The sequence below is a fragment of the Anomaloglossus baeobatrachus genome, chromosome 1 (genome assembly GCF_048569485.1).
Source record: "Anomaloglossus baeobatrachus isolate aAnoBae1 chromosome 1, aAnoBae1.hap1, whole genome shotgun sequence".
Taxonomy (NCBI): Eukaryota; Metazoa; Chordata; class Amphibia; order Anura; family Aromobatidae; genus Anomaloglossus; species Anomaloglossus baeobatrachus.
In genome coordinates, this window is record NC_134353.1 from 301,041,629 (window position 1) to 301,054,430 (window position 12,802).

The following is a 12,802-nucleotide window of genomic DNA, read 5'->3' on the forward strand; positions in this document are numbered from 1 at the left end:
ATATTCATAGTTAAAGAATTGTCACTGGGAATAATAAAATTTAATTGTTCATTTTAACAAAATTGTATTCAAACTGAAGGAGAAAATTAGGTTTTATCACTAGAAGTCCCAGAGAGGGGTCATTTAACATTTCTACCTTTGGAACCCAGAGACGGGTCGAATGACATTCTTTTGCTTACACTCTCTTACAAGACCTTTGTTGAGGTGGATCAACACAATTGACCCCTGCATATTCCTCAGGCAATGGCCACATTTACAAATGAAAGGATGCTAATTGGAGCCATCAGAGTTGTCAGTTTGGACTAAGGGTCATTTGACCCTCTTTTGAGACTTCAGGGGGGAGCTCGAAATTTCTGCGGCTTCTAGTGTTAAGCCTCTTGAAATGTCATAGATCACATTCTCAGTTTACTAACCACATATCATACATAGGTATGGGAAGAGGGAAGTTGTTAAAAGTGAGAAGCCTATATGTGTGTATTAACTTTGACTATGTAGTAGTCATATGTTGATAACATCCATATGGTCATCATGAATAATCAAGTGCTGCGCAAGAATTATATAACCAATCATTACAATGTTTGTGTTTTTCAAAAGCCTCATTGTTGGAGCCAAATCGTCATGTAATTTTGGCTTGGAATAAATAGTCTATTCCTCTTTTATATCACAAGGACATGCTGACTTGTCCTTTGTATAGTATATTTATTTTTATGGTAGTAAGATAACATTAATACTCAAACAAATCTTTTAACTGAACACATTAAGTTCTTTAAATGTGTTTACTTGTGTGAACATAAATCTTCATCATGAACTTGTAACATTAAAAATTTGTTATATTATGTTAACTGTTTAACCATGAAAAATCCTATTATTCAAGAGAACAAATGAAAGGCTGTCACAACTAAAGCACAGTCATATGCTTTTGTAAAAGTACTCATGACCTATAACAGTGTATATATAAAAGACAATTTCATCCATTTGCTGTACTAATTGGTTTTCAAGGATATTTCATATTGAGAGTAAGGATTTTATACAGTATGAGTAATGTGTAAAAATCAGTAGTAAATGACTATGTAACACACATCTTTTACCCAAGAGTCCTCTTATGTCAAATGTAGGGGCTGAGGCAGTAGCGTAGCTAGCGGGGGGGCAGAGGGTGCCGCCGCCCCGGGCCCCCCATGCTCAGAGGGGGGCCACCTGGAGCTGCGATACCATTAACTATATCAGCGTGCACAGCGCGCCGATATAGTTAACCTCTGCGGCAGTGTGGAGGAGACATGATCTCCCTGCGCTGCTGCGGATGACAGAGCACACGCAGGACACAAAGTCCCAGCGTGGTGACGTCATCCCTCAGCGCCGAGCGGGGGGGAGGCAATTGCCCTCCAGGCTGCTCTCCCAGTTATTGTTGAGGGCCGGCCGCGGGCCGCCTGCTGCATAATGTCATTATAACACACATGGCCACGCAGAGTTAATTGCGCGTGGCCGTGTCTCTTGTACTATGATGTGGCCGGCCACACTGACAGGCGCAGACAGTGCTGACCGCCACATAGTACAGGAGACCCGGCCGCTGGCATGCACAGTGCGCGGCCACGTGCGTTATAATGACGTCATGCAGCGCGCGCTGCCTCCATCCAGTATTGTGGCTGCATCCCAGTGATTAGAAGCTGACTGGGTAGTGGGCGTGACCGGCTTTGTTAGTGGGTGTGGCCATGTTTCCTCCCGTACACTATAATCATGTAGGCTTCGCCCCCCCTCTCCCCTTGCACCCCCTGCACCCTCCATCTGGAGGTCTTACCTCGGTCCCCGCTTCTATCATAAAGAACTCCAGGACACCTGGAGTTTCTTTCTGTCATCACCTGCGTTGCTGAGGCCCCGCCCCTTCTGATCACATGAGAGTGACATCACCACAGGTCCTTTAGTTTAGAGGGAATTACCATGGCATGAAACAAGTCTGTGGCTGCACGAGAGAGAAGAAGTGTCCCCCAATCATCAAAAGTAAAAAGCACCTCCAGTATGTGTCTGTGTGTATAGGATTGTGCCTGTCTTTTGTGTATGATTATTTGTATGTGAATGTTTTCAAATATGTATACACTTCTATGTGACTATATCTGTGTATGTGTCTGTATATATGTGTGTGTATATGGCTTTATGCAGGTGTCTGTATGTGTATACAGTTGTACGCAGGTGTCTGTATGTGTATACGGCTGTATGCAGGTGTGTGTATGTGTGTACAGCTGTATGCAGGTGTCTGTATGTGTATACGGCTGTACGCAGATGTCTGTATGTGTATACGGCTGTATGCAGGTGTCTGTATGTGTATATGGCTGTACGCAGATGTCTGTATGTGTATACGGCTGTACGCAGGTGTCTGTATGTGTGTACGGCTGTACGCAGGTGTCTGTATGTGTGTACGGCTGTACGCAGGTGTCTGTATGTGTATACGGCTGTACCCAGATGTCTGTATGTGTATACGGCTGTATGCAGGTGTCTGTATGTGTATACGGCTGTATGCAGGTGTCTGTATGTGTATACGGCTGTACGCAGGTGTCTGTATGTGTATACGGCTGTACGCAGGTGTCTGTATGTGTATACGGCTGTACGCAGGGGTGTCTGTGTGTACGGCTGTACGCAGGTGTCTGTGTATACGGCTGTATGCAGGTGTCTGTATACGGCTGTACGCAGGGGTGTCTATGTGTATACGGCTGTACGCAGGTGTGTGTATGTATATACGGCTGTACGCAGGTGTCTGTAAGGAGCTGTAGGCCCATCATACTGTGTATAGGGGAGGTGTAGAAGTATATTATGTATAGGGAAGGGGTAGAGGCATCTTACTGTGTATAGGGGAGCCATGGGAACATCATACTGTGTATAGGGGAGGTATAAGGGCTTCATACTGTGTATAGACGAACTGTACATGGGAGGGACATTATTAAATGTTAAGTGGACACTTAGGGACCATTATTGTTATAGGGGCAGTCAGGGTATTGTGACCGTGAAAGCCACACTGGGGGCTCTATTACTTTCTAGGAACAATATGTGGGCACCTTTCTAGGGCACTTACACAGGTCATTAATATTTTCTAGGGGGAAATGTTACCATTTAGAGGGCACAAATGAGGCATTTTACCATGTAAAGAGCACAGTGGTGGCATTAATATGTGGGGGGCACAGTGGTGGCATTGATATGTGGGGGGCACAGTGGTGGCATTAATATGTCGGGGGAACAGTGGTGGCATTAATACAGTTAGGTCCAGAAATATTTGGACAGTGACACAATTTTCGCGAGTTGGGCTCTGCATGCCACCACATTGGATTTGAAATGAAACCTCTACAACAGAATTCAAGTGCAGATTGTAACGTTTAATTTGAAGGTTTGAACAAAAATATCTGATAGAAATTGTAGGAATTGTACACATTTCTTTACAAACACTCCACATTTTAGGAGGTCAAAAGTAATTGGACAAATAAACCAAACCCAAACAAAATATTTTTATTTTCAATATTTTGTTGCGAATCCTTTGGAGGCAATCACTGCCTTAAGTCTGGAACCCATGGACATCACCAAACGCTGGGTTTCCTCCTTCTTAATGCTTTGCCAAGGCCTTTACAGCCGCAGCCTTCAGGTCTTGCTTGTTTGTGGGTCTTTCCGTCTTAAGTCTGGATTTGAGCAAGTGAAATGCATGCTCAATTGGGTTAAGATCTGGTGATTGACTTGGCCATTGCAGAATGTTCCACTTTTTTGCACTCATGAACTCCTGGGTAGCTTTGGCTGTATGCTTGGCGTCATTGTCCATCTGTACTATGAAGCGCTGTCCAATCAACTTTGCGGCATTTGGCTGAATCTGGGCTGAAAGTATATCCCGGTACACTTCAGAATTCATCCGGCTACTCTTGTCTGCTGTTATGTCATCAATAAACACAAGTGACCCAGTGCCATTGAAAGCCATGCATGCCCATGCCATCACGTTGCCTCCACCATGTTTTACAGAGGATGTGGTGTGCCTTGGATCATGTGCCGTTCCCTTTCTTCTCCAAACTTTTTTCTTCCCATCATTCTGGTACAGGTTGATCTTTGTCTCATCTGTCCATAGAATACTTTTCCAGAACTGAGCTGGCTTCATGAGGTGTTTTTCAGCAAATTTAACTCTGGCCTGTCTATTTTTGGAATTGATGAATGGTTTGCATCTAGATGTGAACCCTTTGTATTTACTTTCATGGAGTCTTCTCTTTACTCTTGACTTAGAGACAGATACACCTACTTCACTGAGAGTGTTCTGGACTTCAGTTGATGTTGTGAACGGGTTCTTCTTCACCAAAGAAAGTATGCGGCGATCATCCACCACTGTTGTCATCCGTGGACGCCCAGGCCTTTTTGAGTTCCAAAGCTCACCAGTCAATTCCTTTTTTCTCAGAATGTACCCGACTGTTGATTTTGCTACTCCAAGCATGTCTGCTATCTCTCTGATGGATTTTTTCTTTTTTTTCAGCCTCAGGATGTTCTGCTTCACCTCAATTGAGAGTTCCTTAGACCGCATGTTGTCTGGTCACAGCAACAGCTTCCAAATGCAAAACCACACACCTGTAATCAACCCCAGACCTTTTAACTACTTTATTGATTACAGGTTAACGAGGGAGACACCTTCAGAGTTAATTGCAGTCCTTAGAGTCCCTTGTCCAATTACTTTTGGTCCCTTGAAAAAGAGGAGGCTATGCATTACAGAGCTATGATTCCTAAACCCTTTCTCCGATTTGGATGTGAAAAATCTCATATTGCAGCTGGGAGTGTGCACTTTCAGCCCATATTATATATATAATTGTATTTCTGAACATGTTTTTGTAAACAGCTAAAATAACAAAACTTGTGTCACTGTCCAAATATTTCTGGCCCTGACTGTATGTGGGGGGCACAGTGGTGGCATTAATATGTGGGGGGCACAGTGGTGGCATTAATATGTGGGGGGCACAGTGGTGGCATTAATATGTGGGGGGCAAAGTGGTGGCATTAATATGTGGGGGGCACAGTTGTGGCATTAATATGTGGGAGGCACAGTGGTGGCATTAATATGAGGGGGGCACAGTGGTGGCATTAATATGTGGGGGGCACAGTGGTGGCATTAATATGTGGGGGGCACAGTGGTGGCATTAATATGTGGGGGGCACAGTGGGGGCATTAATATGTCGGGGAACAGTGGTGGCATTAATATGTGCGGGGCACAGTGGTGGCATTAATATGTGGGGGTCACAGTTGTGGCATTAATATGTGGGAGGCACAGTGGTGGCATTAATATGTGGGGGGCACAGTGGTGGCATTATTATGTGAGGGCACAGTGGTGGCATTATGTGGAGGCACAGTGGTGGCATTATTATGTGGGGGCACAGTGGTGGCATTATTTTGTGGAGGCACAGTGGTGGCATTATTTTGTCGAGGCACAGTGGTGGCATTATGTGGAGGCCCAGTGGTGGCATTATGTGGGGACACAGTGGTAGTATTATTATGTGGAGGCACAGTGGTGGCATTATGTGGGGACACAGTGGTAGCATTATTATGTGGGGGCGCAGTGGTGGCATTATGTGGAGGCACAGTGGTGGCATTATGTGGGGACACAGTGGTGGCATTATGTGGGGGCACAGTGGTGGCATTATTAAGTGGGAGGCACAGTGGTGGCATTACTATGTGGGGGGCACAGTGGTGGCATTATGTGGAGGCACAGTGGTAGCATTATTATGTGGAGGCACAGTGGTGGCATTATTTTGTGGGGGCACAGTGGTGGCATTATGTGGGGACACAGTGGTGGCATTATGTGGAGGCACAGTGGTGGCATTACTATGTGTGGCAGTAAGAGGAGCATGGTTTTTGTGCCACACAGCAGGTGCAGTAATAGGGACACACACGGCAGCAGTGGCTCAGTATTGGGGTGACGGCAGGATGAGGGGTTTGTGCAGGTTGGGAATAGATGGGGTTCGGTGCCGGAAGTGTGAGGAGTCAAATGTGTCTTTGTTGTAATTTCTGTAGATGAGTTGTGGCTGGAAGAAGTCGTCATGTTGGTCTGGGCCAGATGGAAAACACAGAAAAGGTGAACAACTCCATCCGAAAGAACGTCAGCTGTAAGTCACCATCTATAACTGCACTGTGATCTCTTGTATGTGCTGCAGCACTGATATCTACCACTATATAGTCACCATATAGCGGTAATAGTGTCATCTGCCGAGGTTCCACTATACCCACGATTAGTCTGCGCCACCGTAGTTATCATGGTTACCTGGTAAGGGGCCCACTCAGATGTTTCCCCCCCCCCCTGAGCTGAAACCCTAGCTACGCCACTGGGCTGAGGAGGCATTGTATACTAACATATTAAAAGAGCATGAAGGAGAAAAAAATATACTATCATATATTATACTGCTCATCTGTATGACTCCACAGGAAAAGTGCTAACAATGTTTATTTTAAATAACCCAAGGGTACCAAATATCAGTTCTTATTAAGTACTTAATCTGAATCTTGGATATGAGCATCTCTAAAAACTGGCAAAAATAAGTGATATGTTTCCAATTGTGGCCTAGATTTTAGCTGAAAGTTATCATCTTCTGGTCTCTTCAGTCAATTCTTTCATTCGCTCATTCATTTAATCGCCAAAGTGGTAATAACATTTACAGGACATGTTATAGAGTGTTAAAAAGCATTTCAATTAGTGGATGGTTCAGTTAACAAAGTGATATTCCATTAAAAACGCTAGACATGTCTAGACAACAAAGCACAAAATCTGGAGGTGTAAAAATGACAGAAAAACAATGTATATTCATGTCACTTATATTATGCAAACTTTATAAGTAATGAAAAATAAATAAACTGAAAAACAGCCATTTATACATAAAGAAAATCTGCAGCCAACGATACATTTTTTTTGCAAGGATACAGAATCTGTCGAATTGCTTGTGTGGCGCCCCTGAGGCTTCCGTCGCCACAGGTCATTGCACCCCATCTGCGGTGTGATGCCCATTCTGGGAGAGGAAGAGAGTGAACTCCGGTCCCCTGGTAAATTCACACTACACCCATTGCTAGGGACACACAGGACCAGGGAAAGTGGCAGGCAACCCTCCCATGCTGCATGCTGAGAGGGGCTGTAAGACCCATCCCTGCTCCCATAGGGTGGTAGCTTAGCAACTGGGGAGGTGGGAGGAGCCACCAGAGAGCAGATAGAGAAAGGAAGGTGAAGTTTAGTCAGTTCGCTCAGGGAGTGAGAGAGTGAGGAGTGAGCATGTAGTAGGAGGAGGAGAACGAGAGAAAGGAGGGAGGAGGAGGCCTGCTGGAGGCAGGCAAGGAGAAAGAAAGAAGAGAAGGAAAGAAAGGGTCGCAGGGCCGCGGGTAGTCCTGTAGGTACCACGAGCTGTCCTTGTTGGGTACCGAAGCCGAGGGCCCAGAGGCGCTACGAGTAGCTGCAGGCTGCGGTGGCCTGGTCCACAGTGACATCGGTGGAGCGATTAGCTGCGACAGGGGACGGTCCCTAGAGACTGGAGGAGTGAAAAGACAATCTCCAGACAGTAAAAACCGAGGCCCAGGGAATTGCAAGCTCCCAGGGCCAGAACCCAGAGCAGACCTTCAGAAAAGGGGAAATCAGCCGACAGGTGACCCCCCAGCCTGGAGGCTGTAATGGAGGCCAAGCCAAAGTCCATCTAACTAAGGCAAGGCTAGTGAAGACAGCCGAGAAAGAGACACTAAGAGAGAGGGTACCGGATTTCACACTCTGAATCACCCAGAAGACGGAGGTCCCTGACAGCGGTCCCAGCAGTCCAAGGGTTCTGCTGCCCTGACAAGAACTGTGAGTAAAAGAACTTGAACTGCACCTCTGGAGTTGCCTCTGTCATTTCACCTGCATAGACACTCACAAGCACCAACTGTGCCCCAGGCATTGCTCCACCTGTGGGGAGCAGTACCATCATTGCTGCTATAACATCATCCCGGTGGCCTCACACAGCAGCTGCGGCTTACTAGCCTCATACCACAGGTGGCGTCACGAACACAAACTTTAACTTAGCCACATACTCTACTGACACCCACCAGGGCCACGGAGCCAGGCCCAGCCACCACTGACTACCACCGGACTAGTCCAGCCCGGCACCGGGTGTCCCATAGCCCTGGGGTGGGCGAGTCAAATTTTGGCGTCACGAACAGGATTTCGTGCCCGGTCCCACCGGGTACTGTGCGCCTGCAGGAATTGTGCTTAAAAGACTGTGTACTGGTTGTAAATTACCACCGCCATTAGCGCTGCTGAGAGCGGGAAGAAGGGGGGCGTGCAAGAAGAAAGGGCGCGAAGAGAAGCCCCGCCCCCTTGTCCAAGAAAAGCGCGCGAAGCGGTGCCCGCCATAGAAGGCGGAGGAAGAAAAGATGGCGCGTGAAGAAGCTAAAAGGATGGACGCCGAGCAACGAGCGGCCAGAGGAGGAGTGGCCGAGCCGGGACACGCACCTCAGAACCGGGTTGTGTCCTGCGTCCTGGAGAGCGGAGAAGATCCAGCCGCCGCTGCAGAGCCGGGTAAAGAGAGTGACACCCCCAGCCGGCGGAGCCCGGATTGCCAGGTGGGGTTCCTGCCCGGTCCTCCTGCAGGCGCGCGTGCCACGACCGCAGCTCCGATACCAGCACCCTGCAGCAAGACAGCGACCACCAGAACACCGGAGATGCAACTGAGGGGTGAGTCATTTAATGCCCCTGCCGGCGCGAGAGCCCCAACCCCCGCTGCCATGCCCGCGGTCCCTGGAGAGACGCCCGACACGGCGACGCCGATCCGGGCCGCAGCTACGCCAGGTGCGGCCCGCCAAGATCTCACCGCAGCAGCGACTCCAACCCAGGCCGCCGCCATGCCAGGCGCGGCCCGCCAAGACAAGGAGGCAGCCCCAGAAGAGCCAGAGTGGCGCCGTATGTCTGGTAACCCCCTGCAAGCCAGCAGCCTCGCGCCAGCCAGTAACCCTATGCAAGCCAGCAGCACTACCTCAGAGCAGGCCCAGGCCGCAGCATCTTGCAGCAGGCCTGCTACAGCCACGCAGGAGACGCAGACTGTGCTGACCGCTGTCTACCTGCTGCCAGGTGGGGAGCCGGAGAAGAATCCCTACAAGTAAAGATGAAGAGATGCTGAACTGTAGATAGCCCCTGTCTGCCCCTCATTCTTTTCGAAGACGACACCCTTTCCTGCTGTGTTTTGCCCCTTATTCTTTTTGAAGACGTCACCCCCCATGTTATGTGCTACCGGGCCACTGAACTGGAATGTGGGCCCCGGTGGAAGTGTATGTGGCATGTCATACCAGGCCACTGGACTTAGTGGCTGGTATGTTGTTTATGTGTCCTATGTAACCAGGCCATTGGACTTAATGGCTGGTTGATTATGTCATTTTGTTTGATTGAAAGAAACGAACTGCCGGGCTACTGGACTTGTTGTAGCCAAAAATGTAATTAGTTGCACCTGTTGTGCCCCCTACCAGAATTATGGGGGATTTGCCAAACCGTGCAATGGACTGGAAGTGCACACTTAGAGTTTTCTTTATAAGAAGTTCGCAACGTTCACTGATATGTGCCTCCCATAAAGGGAAGAAATGTTTTATTGTTTTATGTTTTGCATAACAAAAATTTTGCAGTTTCTCCACATGTTTTTGTTGTTTTTCAGCCCGAGGACGTGCTGGGATTTGCTGTGGGGGAGTGTGGCGCCCCTGAGGCTTCCGTCGCCACAGGTCATTGCACCCCATCTGCGGTGTGATGCCCATTCTGGGAGAGGAAGAGAGTGAACTCCGGTCCCCTGGTAAATTCACACTACACCCATTGCTAGGGACACACAGGACCAGGGAAAGTGGCAGGCAACCCTCCCATGCTGCATGCTGAGAGGGGCTGTAAGACCCATCCCTGCTCCCATAGGGTGGTAGCTTAGCAACTGGGGAGGTGGGAGGAGCCACCAGAGAGCAGATAGAGAAAGGAAGGTGAAGTTTAGTCAGTTCGCTCAGGGAGTGAGAGAGTGAGGAGTGAGCATGTAGTAGGAGGAGGAGAACGAGAGAAAGGAGGGAGGAGGAGGCCTGCTGGAGGCAGGCAAGGAGAAAGAAAGAAGAGAAGGAAAGAAAGGGTCGCAGGGCCGCGGGTAGTCCTGTAGGTACCACGAGCTGTCCTTGTTGGGTACCGAAGCCGAGGGCCCAGAGGCGCTACGAGTAGCTGCAGGCTGCGGTGGCCTGGTCCACAGTGACATCGGTGGAGCGATTAGCTGCGACAGGGGACGGTCCCTAGAGACTGGAGGAGTGAAAAGACAATCTCCAGACAGTAAAAACCGAGGCCCAGGGAATTGCAAGCTCCCAGGGCCAGAACCCAGAGCAGACCTTCAGAAAAGGGGAAATCAGCCGACAGGTGACCCCCCAGCCTGGAGGCTGTAATGGAGGCCAAGCCAAAGTCCATCTAACTAAGGCAAGGCTAGTGAAGACAGCCGAGAAAGAGACACTAAGAGAGAGGGTACCGGATTTCACACTCTGAATCACCCAGAAGACGGAGGTCCCTGACAGCGGTCCCAGCAGTCCAAGGGTTCTGCTGCCCTGACAAGAACTGTGAGTAAAAGAACTTGAACTGCACCTCTGGAGTTGCCTCTGTCATTTCACCTGCATAGACACTCACAAGCACCAACTGTGCCCCAGGCATTGCTCCACCTGTGGGGAGCAGTACCATCATTGCTGCTATAACATCATCCCGGTGGCCTCACACAGCAGCTGCGGCTTACTAGCCTCATACCACAGGTGGCGTCACGAACACAAACTTTAACTTAGCCACATACTCTACTGACACCCACCAGGGCCACGGAGCCGGGCCCAGCCACCACTGACTACCACCGGACTAGTCCAGCCCGGCACCGGGTGTCCCATAGCCCTGGGGTGGGCGAGTCACTTGTATTAAATAACATTTGTACAGCTATAATGTAATCGTGAGAGATAATGGGTTAAAACACAATGCTGGAAGTATCAATCTTTCTTTTTTTGTAGTAAATCAGGGTTTGGATAACTATTTCAGAGACTATTAATACAGGTCCTTTGGGTACAGTGTATGCAGTTATAAGTGCACATATGCAGTGCACACTAGTATCTATAATTACAGATGAACAAACCCGAACTGTAATGTTCAGGGTTCATACTAAACTTTTTATTAGAGATAATAGGTAGAGATGGTTGAGATGTAAAATATGTGCAGACATTTTAGAACCAAATTTGCATCTCCTGCAAAAGAAAAAAAACCGAAATGGCATCAATGATCAAAACAGTTTTTCTGCATTTTTTGCCAATATATGCAGATTTGGTGGTGCAATTTATACACCAAATTCTTGCAACAAATCTGCATCTTCTGGCAGAACAATGCATTAATATTGCATCAGAATCGCATCACGTTTGGATGCATTTTTTTTGCCAGAAGATGCAGATTGGTGCAGGAATTTGGTGTATACATATCAGCACCAAATCTACATCTCCTGGCAAAAACAAAATAGGGTTTTCTGCCAGGAGATGCAGTTCTCATTGAAGTGAATGAGTTCACCTGAGGTGAGGTCACTGAGTTCAATGAGGTCACCTGAGGTTAATTTAGCTTACAACCTCCAGTTGTGACTGCAGATAATCTAAGTGATGTCAATGCTCACAGCTGCCTGAACCCACAGTGGGCGGTCATGTTTTCCAATGTGTCTGCTCACTGCAACTTCAGTATGTAGCAAAGCTGGGATCATCATGGGACCTCGTGTGCATTGTATCGGTACTGGTTGTTTGAGGTTAATAAACTGGGGAAAGAGAGTGTTTTTTTGTATTTTTATTTCAAATAAAAGATTTTTTTGATGTTTGTTTTTATTTTTTTTCATTTACAGTATTAATAATGGGGGCCGGTCTCATAGACGCCTTACATTACTAATCTAGAGCTTAGTGGCAGCTGGGAGCTGTCATTAAACCCATATATTGCCCTGATTGCCACCGCACCAGAGTAATCTGGAGAAGCCGGGTAAATTGCTGGAATTGGCACATGTAATGGATGCAACAATTCTGGGTGGCTGCAGGCTGCTATTTTTAGGCAGGGGGGGAACCCAATAACCATGGCCTCCCCAGCCTGAGAATACCATTCCCCAGCTGGGTATCAAAATAGGGGGGACCGCATGCCAGTTTTATCATTTATTTACTTAAAGCTACTTATTTTAATACACAGCCAAGATAAGCACACGGCTGGGCACTGCGCTGCAGCCTGTAGCCATATGCTTTATCTGCACTGGGTATCACAATATGGGGGGACCCTACGGCAATTTATTTATTTATTTTTACACCGCTATAGGGATACAGACAGCTTGTGTGATTCCAACCAATCACAGATGCTATTATACAGGGTGGGGGCGCGGTAGGGGCAACCAATCACAGACGCTGGGACTGATGATGGGTGGGGAAAGCAGTGAATATATGAGGACTAATGAGCAGACCTGGAAGTAGTGTTACAGCTGCGCAGGAGACTTGGTAAGTATAATGCTCCAGCTCTTTTCCTTATTTTCTTTGTCCTTTTTTATATTGTCTGGGTGGCCGAATACAAACAGTTACATGGAGTGTCCTGAAAACTCCGTGTTTAGAGTCCATGCACGTAAACTAGGTATCCAGTACGGCCCCTGAATTTAACAGTTTGGTTTTGCCCATCAATAATAAACGGTTAAAACACAGTGCTGGGAATATCAATCTCTCTTGTTTTTGTAGTAAATCAGAGGGTTTGGACAACTTATATTTCAGAGACTAGTTGCTAATACAGGTCCTTTTTTGGGGGAAACAGTGATCAGCTATT

At 47.7% G+C, this 12,802-nt stretch overlaps 1 protein-coding gene across 1 annotated transcript in view; it reads right to left on the reverse strand.

The window, feature by feature from the left end:
• The window catches only part of LOC142312151 (melanopsin-B-like), a 353,734-nt gene that overhangs the window by 192,039 nt on the left and 148,893 nt on the right, over positions 1–12,802 (reverse strand). The window lies entirely within an intron of this gene.